A 16,743-nucleotide genomic window follows, 5' to 3' on the forward strand; every position below is an offset into this window, starting at 1 on the left:
TACACATAAAGAATGGTATAATTGTAAAATGGAGCACTCTTACTTCAATGTATTTGACGAACTATGGACAGAATATTGGATTCTCAACGTACGTACAGTGGTGAAGTAAGTCAATACTTGTGACAAAGTTCTGGATATTTTAGTTTTCAATCCTTTCAATGAAGATGGTCAAGGGACCACTAATTCTATTACTCTATAAAAACTGAACGATTTTCCTAAAACCTACTTGGAGAGAACTTGGAATCTGGGAAAGTATCCCATCAAAGTCAGCATGTTTGAATCTTTCCCCAATGCCAACTTGAAGTGTGAAAATTCTGGTGAATATAACTACGAAGGTAGAGATTGGAACGTCTTACAGAATCTTGCTAAGTATATGACCTTCACTCCAATGGTACAAAAACCAAGTGACGGACAACAAGTGGGTTATAGAGATAAAGACGGCAATTATACTGGTGCAATGAGAGACTTGATATTCAAAAGATCTGATATTTCTGGTAATCAGAGATTTATTAAGTCTTATGGAACGAACATAATTGAGTTCACGTTACCTGCTTTCTACACAACACAGCTTGTTGTGGTAGTGCCAAGAGCAGAAAAATTGCCATCGTGGAGAGCTATTTCAAAATGTTTCAATCTTACATTTTGGTTTTATCTCTTGTGTGTTTTCTTAACCACTGCTCTGTTATGGTGCATTCTAAGGAAACTACAGGGGAAGGTTTCTTATCTGGAGACTGCTATAGATATGATGTCTTTGTTGATCTCTATGTCTTTGAACCTTGTAACCAGAGTCAACTCCACGCCGCAGAGACTTCTACTGTCTTCGTGTCTGTTTTTCAGCTTAGTCGTCATGTGTCTCTTTCATAGTTCTCTTCTGGACGCTGTCACTTCGCCTCATTTCGGACACGACATTGACAACTTCAAGCAACTCTACGAATCTCGACTTCCTATTGTAACTTTGGGTCAAGATCTGCTGGACACATTCAACGAATCTCAAGAAATGGAGAGACTTGTACCAAGGCTTATCTACCAGAACATGACAACGGATAATCTCCTTCAGCAGATGATTAATTACAGGAATTTGTCACTACTTACCAGTAGAGGAGAAGCGATTTGGTTTCTCAACAAATATCCCTATCAATTTCATATTGTAAGCCAGTATACTAGGGAATATTTCGTGTCCTATATGATTCCAAAGGGATCCCCTTACGCTACCAGGATTCATAATCTTCTAGGAAGGATGTGTGCAGCCGGTTTGGTGAAGAAATGGGATCGGGACACGAGTTTCAATCTACAGTTGGAAGCTTTAAGAGAGGGAAAAGAGGAAATGGAAACAAACGAAAGCGTGAACACTTCGAAGCTTATTGGTTTACAGTTTCCATTTATGTCACTTCTCTTCGGAATGATTGTTAGTGTGAGTGTTTTTATTTTAGAGATATTAATTCACCGTTGAAGTACTAAGTGTTGAGAGAAGTTTGTGTGTTTTTGGTAATAAACGTTTTGTTTCTGTATTGGATTGAAGATAATTATTTGATGTTTGTATGTACGTTATTTAGTTTGGTAGTTTATTTAATGGTGTTACTTATTGCTTGTACATGGGACATCATTTTATTTTAGTAACATTTCTAATATTAACCAGGCTATACCTTTGGATCAACGATTAAGAACCAGAAACACCGTTTGCTACCCCGTTCCACGGCTGGAGTTCGATCATACTGGCGTAATATATAAACAAATCACTTTAGTAGGTATAGGAGGGAAGAATAGTAGTTAATCCATTTACGTAATCTAGGAAATATCGCGATTTTGAGTTTGATAATTTGCATTAGGGTTTTGTTTAATGAAAATACAGTACAGTACAATGAGTGGTTTTACTCGCAAACTGAGCTTTCCATGCGGACGTATTTATTATGCAGTGTATATTATACTGTCTACAGCACATTAGGTTACACTATAGAGAATGAAGTTAAGTTGAAAAATAATCATAATATAGATATTTAAACACATTTTTGAAAATGGTGGCCGTTCATTTCGATACAGGCTTCAGTTCTAATGTGCATATTATCGCACTATTGACTATTGTACGTAATTCCAATTACTTCGTATCAGTAACTCATATTGAAATAATTCTGTACCTACTCTATAAAAGAGACCTTACGTACTGTAAATTCAATCTTCACTTCTGCCCGATCCGAAAACTTAAAATTACTCAGACATGCTATCTACTGTCCGTCGCAGCGTCGTAGAAAGGAGGAAATCACGTGACAGTTAATTACTTAACGAGGCCCTTTTTTTAAGTTATTTTAAACAATTGTAAGGGTATAATATTACATAGACGTCCAATCCCTAACAGAAATTAATGTTCTCAGAAAAGAGCTAAGACGCCCAGCCACTAGTATTTACAGAGAGAAGCAGGTGGGGGAAACCGGGATGCGACTTAGGCAAATGGAAAATGATGCAATAATAAAAGCTCTTTCGTCACTGGAAAACGCGAACATATTTTTGAAACGTACAGTTTACTATGACCGTAATGCTACTATGACTGTATATGCGGTCTTGGTTCTGTGTGGAGGACGATTGAAGTTCATTAGTAGAAGGGTTGGGAGTGAAGTTCATTCAAAAACTCAGGTACAATAAAAATTGAAGTAAAAGTGAAATGATGTCCCTGTATAAGGACACCAAGAGAATTCATAAGAACGTTAATATTCACTAAAGATCCACTCTTATTTCTTTGGTATGATGCAGATTAATTGATATCACTTCTTTCGGTATCTGCATTGCCACACAGAAACCTATGCTTGCGGGATAAGACCAGTTAGCGGAAAGAAAAGATCTAGCTTCTTCGAACTACAACAGTGTATACGCATAGTATTTGTTGCAATTTTCAATGACTCTGTCATAGAATATTTTTTGCCATAGTAAGGTGGCCAGTTCCTTTCCCCCTCCATTGCACTCACAATGACTTTTAACATATTTAATATTATTTTATTCCTTTTTATATACAGAATGGAAGTGAAATAGCCTTGCAGATTTCAAGCCACTACACGATGCTAGCAAGTGGCAACGTCGAGGCAGAGAGCAGCTCACCTTCTGAGACACATTGATTTAGTTGACTACTTACATATGTATCACGACTATAGTGTGTTAGCGGCGATGTTGCTGGACAGCTGAAACTTCTAATTTAATTTTTTAATTAACTGTGCATTTAATCACAAAACGTAAAATAGGTTTTCTATTCATTTCAGGGGTTAGGTACAGCTTACAGCAGTAAACTCTTGGAAATATTCAACATTTTTTTTTTCCCTCCATTACTGTATCTTGTACAATAATGAAAATTAGTATGTGTAAAACACTGTCCTCCTGGTGTATGAAAAAATATATCTTTACGATTTAAAAAAATATATACTTACATTTTTTTTCAAAATTCAGTTCACTGTGCAGTGATGAATCTTTTCCCACGTAACTCAAAAACTATCCAACATTCTGTGATGACATTTTTTGTATGTATTTATGAATGTCATATCTACAATATGATACAAGATTACGTTTATATCTTTGCTATATTGCTTGATAAAAATAAATGCATTTTAAAAAATACACATATCAGTATTTTCTTCTAACACAAAATAAAAAGTAATTATTTGTCAAGGAATGTAGTTGAAAGAGTTTGATACTGTAAACATTAGTTTCAGAAATAAAATAAAAGAGAGAGAACATGAAAAAGTTAACAAGTTTTTAAATTATTAGGGAAACGGTTCATCACTGCACAGTGTACTGCCACCATTTTGAATTTTGAAAGAAGAAATGTAAATAATTTTGTTATAAATCGTAAAAATATTTTGTTTCATATACCAGAAGGACAGTGTTTATTACATACCAACTTTAATTATTGTACAAGATACAGTAATGGAGAAAAAAAATGTTGATTATTTCGAAAAATTTTACTGCTGTAAGCTGTAACTAACCCCTTAAGTATACCTTATCGTCCCTTTCAATTTGCAAGATTATATTTCACGTCCACTCTGTAAATATGCATACATATAATATTAAAGTGATGAAATCAAACACATAATCTGCTATACTGTTGTAAACATTGAATTTATGAGTAAAGAATTGTTATGGAGATACAATACTTATGTATTTTTAGTAGACTACGTTTTGTGAGAAGATGGTGAAATATAGGTATTCTACACCAAAAAACAACTAGTGCTGCGTACACATTAAAAGATTGTTAGAATGTAGGCTATAATGTGATACCGAGTTCCTGAATGGATACCACCTCAATGTATTTTATTATTTATTTTCAATAAATTTTTAGCGTTTTGATAGCTACCACATCTTGTCGCAGAATATTCTTTTTTAAAATTTCATTTTGTATTTTTTTAACATTAATTTACATTTTCTTTTTTGTTCATTTGAATTGATTAGGATGCCGATATTTTAAATCCAAGATTTGGACGGCTATTATTTCGATGATATTCTGACTATTATTATTATTAATATTATTATTATTATTGTTATTATTATCATTATTATTACTCATTTTTTCAGCTAAAACCCGTATAACATAGGAACAAGATGGAGACTTAGTCAATATTCAAAATCAACCTTTTAGTAACAGTAGTTATTTAACATTTTAAAAGCGAGGTGTTTAAATTTCCGTACTCTCGACCTGCCGCGACTTTTAATTATGATTTTAAATTCCGCGTACAATGTTCTCGAAAATATTATTATTTTCTTGAAAACTATAAGCCGTAAAAATTACGAGATAAATTCTGAAACGATTGCAAAAACTGAGAAAAGTAGCTAAATGTGTCGCGATAAACTTGTATTTAAGCTCCTGATATAGTTATTTTATTACATATCTAGTATTTTGTTAGCACGAAACATTAAAATCAAAAAAATTTATCTAATATCCATTTATTACTTAATAATAATAATAATAATAATAATAATAATAATAATAATAATAATAATAATATTATTATTATTATTATTATTAAGTAATAAATGGATATTAGATAAATTATAATAACATAATATTATTATTATTATTATTATTATTATTATTATTATTATTAAGTAATAAATGGATATTAGATAAATTATAATAACATAATAATAATAATAATAATAATATTATTATTATTATTATTATTATTATTATTATTATTATTATTATTATTGCTAAAACATAATAACATATTAAAATATGAAAAATTAGATTGCATTTATTAACAACGTTCAATTAGTATACGGGTTCGTAATAGTTACTTTTTAAATTGAATTCCCAGGCAGAAAGTTACTGGATAGTCAACTACTGATATTATCTTCGATACAGAATTTACGTTTATTGCAAGTGGACCTTAAGTGGGAGTTAAACTACATACATACAAGCACTACTCAGTAACATTTGCTGTATTTTTTACTTTCAAATGCATTGTATCGATTAGTTTGTGTAAAGAGTTGTCAACATGGCAACACTGTCTCCTTACTCGCATGTGTCTCTGTTACTAATTAGTCTGATCCATTAGATATAAAATGTTGCTTTTGTTTTTTACTATAAGAAGGATGATGTTTGTGAACGCCAACATCATTAGTGATATCAGTCATCCAATATTCGTGGCAACTTCACATGCATTGTCTCTACCCTGTAAAGTGACAACTGGCCTCGGGTATCTTTATACATATCGTTGCTATGCGGACCGGTCCCAGGTATTCACGTTCCGTCGGCGATAGCATGGAGCACACGTCCCGAGGAAGATAAGATAAGCGGTCTGCATTCGGAAGCGTGTATGAACCGTCTGAACGCCGACGTATGGCCATTCGCCGCCAGCCAACAGATTTTTTTAGGTGCCTGGGCACTAATAATTCAATCGAGTCACTACGCCCTTAAAATAGTAGGCTATGTCGCTCAGGTCCGAGCTGTACCGGGTAGAAGTCGGGATGGTACCCGCTGTAGGCGCTGTCTCAGGGATATTGCAACTCTTCCCCATATCCTTGGCTTCTGCCCCTATAGTGAGGCCCTTCGCAACATCCGTCACCATGCTGTCCGTTCTATGCTGGCCGAGGCACTGAAGGAAGTAGGGTTTACAGTCCATCAAGAGGTCCAGGGACTAGCCACACAAGGAAGTGTTCGGCGAATTGATATCATTGCCATTAAGAACAACTAGGCATACATTCTCGATCCCATCATTAGATTTGAGACACATGCAGATCAGCCGCATGAGGTGGACAGTGAAAAGAAACGGATCTATGAACCAACAATACCGTTCTATAATGATAAATATAGCCTGTCCCACATTGATGTAATAGGTCTGATGGTGGGAGCACGAGATATCATACCTTCCTTCTTTGTCAACAAATGTAAAATCCTGGGGCTAACACACAGCTTTGTGAAGGAAATAGCCATTAGTGCCCCCTAAGCATCGGTTCAGATATTGAGAAATCATTTGTATGGAAGTGATAATGGAAATTTCAAGTTATCTTAACCGATGGCTGTTGATTGGTTTAGATATCAATGCCAATAAATCCGTACTATTATTTTTCTCGCGGTATATGGCATTCAAATCATTCTAACCTATCTGATGATATTTTTCCCCCTTTCTTAACTATAAATGAGAACAAACGCTACTTAGGTGTAAACTTTCTGACATTTTGTATATTCGATTCCCTAACCGTTTCAACTGTATATCGTTTTACCTTTTAGGTGTGTTTCCAAATTATATGTAATACGCTTTGTCAAATCTGGCAACCTCTTCATAAGGGAAGCTAAATTTATTATAATTATTATTATTATTATTATTATTATTATTATTATTATTATTATTTATTGGTGATCATCACTGCGGTTTTCGGCGTAATAGATCGACTATTGATCAGATTTTTTTGTATTCGACAGATAATGGAGAAAAAATGGGAGTATAAGGGTACAGTACATCAGTTATTCATAGATTTCAAAAAGGCATATGACTCGGTTAAGAGGGAAGTATTATATGATATTCTTATTGAATTCGGTATTCCCAAGAAATTAGTTCGATTAATTAAAATGTGGCTCAGTGAAATATACAGCGGAGTCCGTATAGGTCAGTTTCTATCTGATGCTTTTCCAATTCACTGCGAGCTAAAGCAGGGAGATGCACTTACCTTTACTTTTTAACTTCGCTCTAGAATATACCATTAGGAAAGTTCAGGATAACAGGCAGGGTTTGGAATTGAACGGGTTACATCAGCTTCTTGTCTATGCGGATGACATGAATATGTTAGGAGAAAATACACAAACGATTAGGGAAAACACGGAAATTTTACTTGAAGCAAGTAAAGCGATCGGTTTGGAAGTAAATCCCGAAAAGACAAAGTATATGATTATGTCTCGTGACCAGAATATTGTATGAAATGGAAATATAAAGATTGGAGATTTATCCTTCGAAGAGGTGGAAAAATTCAAATATCTTGGAGCAACAGTAACAAATATAAATGACACTCGGGAGGAAATTAAACGCAGAATAAATATGGGAAATGCGTGTTATTATTCGGTTGAGAAGCTCTTTATCATCCAGTCTGCTGTCCAAAAATCTGAAAGTTAGAATTTATAAAACAGTTATATTACCGGTTCTTCTGTATGGTTGTGAAACTTGGACTCTCACCCTGAGAGAGGAACATAGGTTAAGGGTGTTTGAGAATAAGGTGCTTAGAAAAATATTTGGGGCTAAGCGGGATGAAGTTACAGGAGAATGGAGAAAGTTACACAACACAGAACTGCACGCATTGTATTCTTCAGCTGACATAATTAGGAACATTAAATCCAGATATTTGAGATGGGCAGGGCATGTAGCACGTATGGGCGAATCCAGAAATGCATATAGGGTGTTAGTTGGGAGACCGGAGGGAAAAAGACCTTTACGGAGGCCGAGACGTAGATGGGAGGATAATATTAAAATGGATTTGAGGGAGGTGGGGTATGATGATAGAGACTGAATTAATCTTGCACAGGATAGGGACCGCTGGCGGGCTTATGTGAGGGCGGCAATGAACCTTCGGGTTGCTTAAAAGCCATTTGTATGTATTTATTATTATTATTATTATTATTATTATTATTATTATTATTATTATTATTATTATTATTATTATTATTATTATTACTATTATTATTACTATTATTATTATAGCGAATTTTCCAGTTTTGTTTTTCTGTGTTCATATGCTTCGTCTGCGTTTAGTTCCTCTTTCAAGCGATAGAGGTTAGTGTAATCGAAGATACGTAATAGTTCCTGGATAATAAAATTGAATATAAGAGTTGAGTCACAGGATCCAAAATTCGCCTACTTTGTTGCATAATCCAGTAACGGCTTTGTTTCCAATAAATTCAAGTTAACGGCTTTATCTTTTTTCTCTGCTATAGGTAAACAAACTGTTATAATAATTTTCTATGTTTTATTATATAATGAATTATATTATAAAACAATATAATACATTAAAAATTCGTTTATTATTTGTATACAATATATAAGTCTTTAAGCCAACAAGAACGCAGTTCGAACATCTGAACCATTTCGTCGATATAATTTGTCACTGAAGATGGAGAAGCATTCTCCGAAATATGTCTCGTAACATCTTCAATAAACTTATAAAGTGTTCATATAACTGTAACATATCACCTTTAATGCATTTCAGAGAATATATATATATATATATATATATAGTCATATGGTTTTACTTCTCGCGGGAGTTTTGTTTTTCCATCATTACATATTTTAATTGTTGATGTGGTCAACGTCTCAGTAGAAAGGAACTCTAGAGTCTAGACATTATAGATAATGACGGATTTATTATTTCATCGGTCCAATTTATTTTGAGTACATAATGTACCTAGCTAGATATATTAATTGTATGTGTTATATTTCCGCTGTGTCGACTGCTAGCTGGTGTGATGTCAGTGCGAACTCCTGGGAAAAAGCAGAATCTCACGTTCAAGCTGGTTTGAAGGTCATTGAAATTAGTCATGCTACATCAAAGGTACCGACGCGAAGTGTCCATACTTATAATTCACTATACGCTGTCGTACCTTTCGGCTTTGGTCGTCTAATATCTACCATTGATGCACAGTGGCTTCCTGTGTGTATTTCTGAAGCGGTGTAAGCAAAAATGATATGAACGGGATATCTCCTTTCCCTTTCGCTTCCCTTTTATGCCCAGGGCTGCTGTGGAGGCTGAAGTGGGGCCGGCCTGAATAGCAATTCACCATAAATTTTAGTAAGGAATATATATTATTCTGTTTAAATTGTTATAATCACGTGTTTGAACGTACGTAGGTCGAAATTCTTTCTGAAGTCCCATATTGTATAGAGTCAATAATTTTAAAGATAGGCACAATTGTGCTGTTCGACATTTTGTCTCAAAGTGCATTGTGCGCAAAAATGGTGACACGTATATACTTTTCACCAGCCATTAGTTCACGCTTTAGTTCTCAACAAAGTTAGCTTGAAATAAGTGTATTTCAGAAGTATTCGTAAATTCTGGTATCACAATTTGAACAACGTAATAATGGTAAACTGCGTCCAAATTAGTGAAAAGAAACTAAAGGTTGAAAATGTTCCACAGCGTTTTTTTTTTCAGTTGGTTATTTAACGACGCTCTATCAACTACGAGGTTGTTTAGCGTCGATGACATTGGTGACAGCGAGATGAGGCCGAGAATTCGTCATAGATTCCTGGCATTCACCTTACAGTTGGGGAAAACCTCGGAAAAAATCCCAACCAGGTAATCAGCCTAAGCTGGGATTGAAACCACACCCGAGCACAACTTCAGACCGGCAGGCAAGCGCCTGAGCCACGCCGGTGGCTTCCACAGCTCTGTCCCATCCTCCGTACCACCCTGACTTATAAAGTTTTCCTATTTAGTTTGTCCATGAGAAATATTATCTTCGACAACTTTGCAACTAACGATTTGTTTTCGATGCCTTATATGAAAATGCAGGTAGATTAATTTAACAGCTTACGATTTGCTCCTGTTTCTCTATATGGAACATTAATTTTATAGACAATGTGTTCTGCTGTCGTTTCCGTATATATTTTGGTATCCTTATGCACAAATAGTTATTTCTCCTACTGTTTTCAGGAATTAACAATGCTAGTTGAAGTGTACCAAACTGAAGAATAGCTATTTTTGAGAGAAGAGGAATAGATATGCTAAGACATTAAAACTGTGTACACAATAGCTTCAGTCCACGAAATTATTGACTTTTGAACGCACTATTATATTGAAATGATTTTAAAAGATCTTCATAGTTCCAAAATTCATTTTTAAGTTAAGAATACTGACTTTTCAGAACTTCGCAAGATTTAACAAAATTATATGTTTTCGTAAACATGAAATGAGAGATTTTCCAGACAAACAACTCAGTATCATTTTCTAGGACCATAACCTACTGTGAGGATATTTCGAATAACATCTAGGCCCTGAAACATGAGCGAAAACCTGGAATTATGGAAATGCTAAAGCATTAGGCATGTTAAGGTTTTTATTATGAGATGAAGTAAATTCATGAATATAGGAAGATTTGAACTCTGGTTGTTGATCGTCCGATAAGGCATTATGCGCAAAATTCAAGTTAAGAAACACGTCTCGTAAATGGTGGAACAGATTTCATGTTAATGTAAATTATTGGTTATTGTTGCTACACCGCGGTTTAGTCTTTGATTTCGTAATGCAAAGTGAAAATCATGAACCCCAACTATGAAACCGGGTGGATCAGGGATTGAATAGGGGCTAGAATAATAGTTCTGGCTCTAGCTAACTTATGTTTATTCTATCGTTTCATACATATTCAACGACGCTGTATCAACTAGGTCATATAACGTCAATATCATTCGTAATGTTGAGATGATGTTTGGCGAGTTGGTGCTGAGAATTCGCCATGTGAGTTCCTGTTATTAAGAAAAGCCTAGGAAAAAACTCAACCCATTAATCATCCCAAGCAGGAATCGAAACCACGTGTGGCCAGAGATACGGAAATTCGATCGATGTTAATTGTGATGAAAAACTTCTTCAAATCTAATATACACGTATCAGGCTAACAATAAGGTACACTAAAGAGGAGATATTAGCACTGCAAACTCTCCCCTGGTCATTTATTATTAATGTATCCCAATGTATTTTCTTACAATCAAAATTATAATAGTTATTTACGATACAATATTAAAACTGACACTTTATTTTAGGAGTAGGTGTGTTTTTGAAACGAGCGCAGTCCAAGTACAGCAAACTTACGAACAAAATAAGTTTATTTACGATACAAGCGTTAAAATGGAATTTTAATTTGTGTGTAGGGGTGTCTGCGAAACAAGGCCTCAGGCCGAGTGTAGCAACCCTAGAAACAAAATAAAATCATTTTAACATACGTGTCAATATAAAAATTTTGGACAGCTACTGAATATTTATAAATGCATTACTTACATAGCTCTTCTCTTCCTCTACTAGAAGGAATTGGAAAGGGGTTAGCTGTAAAAAGGTCGTCCATACGTAAGCCAAGTAGAGCAGCGCTGTGCTGTACAAGGAGATATTCTGTCCTTGATATGTGGAAAACATAGCTTTATAAAGAAAAACAGTAGTCAGAGACGCTAAGTGGAAGTGATTCAATCCAAATTAGAGCTCTTCTATCGCCCTCATTTCGCAAATCCAGAAAATATGCCTCCAGAATTGCAGCTAAAATTAATTGATCTTTCATACTGAAATGTACATAATAAAGACAAGGGCTTCCTTATATTTTAATATGCCTTATACCAGGTATGCTCAAAATTGTAAAAGCCCCGATTACACAGATGATGCTGCACTGCATAACACACACAGTGTACGGACTGGGCTCCGCAACTACATTGCAGCACCGGCCGTAGCATAGTTCTTACACTCTTACAAATACGGACAATAAATTGAATTTAAAAACTGAAAGAGTATGCACTGCAATATTCAGTTATTACATTATTTATTATATTTAATATAGTTATGATATAATACTATCATAGATAATAACATTTTCATATTCCACCATATAGTCTACTTTGCGGTCTATTCAACATCTCCATTCTTTTCTGCAAGTAATCGGGAATCTATTTCCAACGAATTTACTGCAATGCGCTAAAGATGCTCATCTGTTAATTGGGACCTATGTTTGGATTTAGAACCTTCATTTTCGAAAATAATTGTTCGCACACTTATGTCGAGGCGAAGGTAGCTAACATAGTGGCAACGAATAAGCTCATCTTGTAATATTTAGTTTTGTTCATTTTTTAAATAATTCTATGCTTGTCAAGCCATATTCTTTGCATTTAGTTCTGGATTCTACGTTACTTAGTAAATCAATTAACTCGTCCTGGAACTGCACTCTCACGGATTGTACTAAATTTATGAAAAGATTAACAAAAATACTAATGTCACTCTCCATAGTCTAAAATCACTAAAACTATGTTCTGTGAATTCACATTTGAACTGTTGCAGTACAGAGACATAATTAACTATATTTTGTTCAGGCACCATACATCTCGTTACAAGTTCACCATCCGTGAAGGGTTTTAGTGCCTTAGCTAATTCCCAACATACTACATAGGCTAACTTGCTCCAAAACATAGACTCTGAATTATTCAACTCTCTTCAATGTTTGGCCTTTCATGAAGTGCTTTCAATTCTTGAAGCTGTAGTGTACGTTGCATCCCTGAAAAATTATTTTATCAAAATATTTATTTCTGCTGGAATAAAATCACCACAATAATAATAATAATAGTAATAATAATAATAATAATAATAACAATAATAATAATAATAATAATAATAATAATAATAATAATAATAATAATAATAATAACGTTGGTGTATGAAAATAGGCTATATTACAGAAAATAGCTTCTCTGTCACTTCCGCATGTTCTGGGTAGCAGAGCCTATAATGTAGTTTTATGTTGCTCAGTAGTATTCTGACAGTACCTTACAATATAGTAATGACTGTCCATTTTTACCGAACGTGCAACCAAAATAATCTTCCTCCCACACTGTACGGAATGATCGTTTGCTTACAGAAGGTTTTGACTGTGTCATTGTCCCGCACTGTTCGTGCGTTTTCTAAGTACTTGAACTGCCTTCTGCAGCCATCCGTCGAGCTTCGAACGGGGAACAGCACGCTCTACATTCGAAGGTTGTGATTACAGAACGTAATCGGGAGTCAGAGAATGAGCATACCTGCCTTATACTATGAACTCCGTCCGAAGATTCGTAATTTTGTAGTTAATATTAGCCTATTACGATTTTGAGCAGCACATCCGTACGGTAGGTTTCCATGAATCCAAGAAAGCCAAGATTACGGACCAAGATATTCGATCATAATAAGCGCCCTATTCTGAAGCCTGATTAGTAGGTCTGAGAAACATATGCCGTTATAATACCAGTGCGCTTCGTGCGCCTCTGACTTTGAGTTCGTCTCAGAGTTGGAGTGAGTTAACGCAGTGTCTTTCGTTCGTTTGAACTCATGCTTATCATCACGGTAAGTTAGTCCTCAGCATTTGGGTGGTTGAAAGTCACTCCTTTGACTTCTAAACACAACTATTTGCTAAAGAAAATTTAAAGATATTAATTTCTTTGTTAAAGCAAAATTTCACTATTTTAAAGACGTTATATTTTTTTTTTATCTGTAGAAAATACACCTAATATAACATTGACAAGTATCAGTCTTATTATTTCATTATGTTAATATGATGGTGTATTACGTTTTTGATATAATTTTTCATTTCATATATTGTTGCAGTAAATAACAAACCACGTTTTGCAAATTTTCAAAAACGAATGATTGCCTGTTGCTAGAAAACACAATCTTATATCTAGAGAAAATTCGTTCCACTTCTGCAGAAACAATGGGGGCATATTTGAAATATTTCACACACGCATTATTTATCTCGAAATCTGTATCATTATTACAAATTTCCCCATTTGAAATTAAGTCACAAATTTCGTCCTCGGCATCTTGCTATTATTCTTCTTTACAGGACGTTGAATGTTGCCTGATACGAATAGCAGTATTCGGTCGTAATGTAACCGATCAACTGAAGTTCACTGCTGAACGAAACACATTGAAATCCCCCACCCCAACGCAATTAAGTACTGGTACCTAAGTCAGAAGCGCATGAAGCACAATATAACAACACAATTCTTAGTCCTACAGATTAGTGTAACTTGTAGCTAATCGACGAAATATGCAGTGGAGGGGGGAAGAAACTGGCCACCCTACCCATTATCTCCTGGTCTAGTTGCCTTATAAGTGGTGCCTTTTGGTATCACTTGTAAGGTTCAGATCTGTCTTCGGACAGTTGACTAAACAACAACCAGCGCCCTACGTTTAGATTTGCTTCTTTAAATATTATTTTACGAGACTTGATAAGGCTGGTATGAGGCGGAAATCGAAGGAAATATTCTGGTGAAATTCCGTATCTATCGGTTTATTTTCGCTTAACATATTGTTATTATAATGACCATGATGCAATGCTGCAGCAGTTTTGAAAGTTATGTACATGGATGCAATTACTTTTAAGGTGTTCATTCCGTATTTTAATGTAGGGCAAGGTGTCTTAAAAAAACAGTCAAAACGTCGCAAAATAATATACAGCCAAGATATCATTGTTTTATTAATGCTAGCATAGTTTAATATCACTTAACCATAATTTATGTTTTAAGTAAAACTGCGTTTTAAATATATAAAAAACAATAATAACACTCTTATTTTGTCGTAAAAGAAATTGCAAAATGTATTATATAATTTGGAAGAATTATGAAAATTGACATTTTATATAAACCAAATTAATATTACATATACCGAAGACAAAGCTCTATATATTGGAATATTCATAATCTATCACAACTATAACACAAGATTAATTATTAAGCAATTAATATATGCCTTAAAATGCTACATCGTGTTTCAAAATATGATACAGATCATTCCAAAATTGATTGATTAGAAATGCTTTCCTTTTATGCTAGAATACAGTTTCCATCTGAAATTTACACTTTTATGCCTCACTGTTACAGATAGTAATATCAGAAGGGTATGGCGAATTCATAAGTGAATAAGAAAAGCCCGAAAATTAAAAAGTGGAAAAACAAAAGACAGAAAACCACAGTCATAAGTGAGAAAATCAATTAAAGAAGAAAGGAAATCAAAGAGAGAGATTTAATTAAAAAAGAAAGGAATCAAAGAGATTCAGAATCTGATGTTATTCCTAAACAGTGATGATAGTCCTCTAATGATGATCCCTTTGAAGAAAGTACCTCAGATCCTGTTACCATGCTGGATCCAGTAGATGTGGCTGGAGGGGATAATATTCTAGCAAAATTTTAAGTAGGGAAGAGGAACTCATACTATTACAGATGTCTGTACGGTACAAAAAGTACTGGAAAACGAGTTGGAAGGTATGGCTTTAGAGTTTGTGGGTGCAGTTAAAATAGTTTTCAAGCTGAATGAGGCAGACATATCACTTGTCAAAAAGAGTGAAGCGGTGGAAAAACTGGCAATTCCTCATGTAGCTAGTAGTGTGGGAAATGTTAGATGTGGAATTTGTTTTGTATTTGGTAGTCCCATTAATAATTATGAAAAAATATATATAACGATTTTTGTTAGTTCGTATATATCAGGTGTATCAGCTTCTTTATTTCTGGCTAAGTGGAAGAGAAAGCCTGGTGGCCTTAACGTCGCCAGAATAAATAAATATTATTATTATTATTATTATTATTATTATTATTATTATTATTGCCAGGAGACTTGAACAACATTTTTAAAGGTGTTACCAGTAATATTACTTTTCATATTATGTTTAAAATCAGAGATACAAAATATAGACTCTTATGAGTTGTTGTAACCTATATTTTATGTTATAAATGTTTTGAAAATAAAAGTCACAGATAAAATCCAAACAGATATATAACATTTTTAACGCTTTGTCTTATTTTTAGGATTTCCAATCCAAAATATAATACATCATTTTTATTTTTTCTAGGCTTGCTGTACTACATTTTACATCAAAATAACTTCGCATTTTGTGATTTTGTGTCATATTTAGAACATCTTACCCTACAAGTAACATGTAACATTTTGTTAGTTATTCAAAATCGTATATCTAGCCTACATAAGTTGTCCTGCTGTGAAAACACTTTATTGTATTTATTAAATCTGTCTAAACAAAAGTGTAAAGGGTTATAGCATCTCGACTTTATAATGTTAATTTTGTTCACCATTGTCATTTCGTCGCGTGCTATCTGTACAACTATATACAGTACTGCAGCCAGGTAGCACGCAATGGAACCGAAGGTTGTACACGCGCTATTTCTTATATATCACTGATCTAATGCATAGAGAGATGAATTAATTATAAGGAAAGTCCAACATCAAAATCGTACTGTCCGCTTTCTAACGCAGCTAGCACCACCTGTTCAGAGAATATAGAACTTCATACTCGGATCGCAAATCCCATCATACAGGACTGCCACGTAGCGATGAAGTTTGATACCATTTTAACATGTTACGTTATTTATCTAGAAACTTTGTACCAGGATTAAAAATATACAAATTATAATAAAATAGAAGTGCAGATGAATGGAAAGAGGAATGGAAAATATAAATAAATCCAAATAAATCAACTGTCATCATATTCACTGCACATTAGCACAAGGCCAGAAGCTCACATTCTTACATAATGCTGCAAAAGTGAAATAT

This window comes from Periplaneta americana, chromosome 11 (genome assembly GCF_040183065.1).
Source record: "Periplaneta americana isolate PAMFEO1 chromosome 11, P.americana_PAMFEO1_priV1, whole genome shotgun sequence".
In the NCBI taxonomy this organism is placed as follows: Eukaryota; Metazoa; Arthropoda; class Insecta; order Blattodea; family Blattidae; genus Periplaneta; species Periplaneta americana.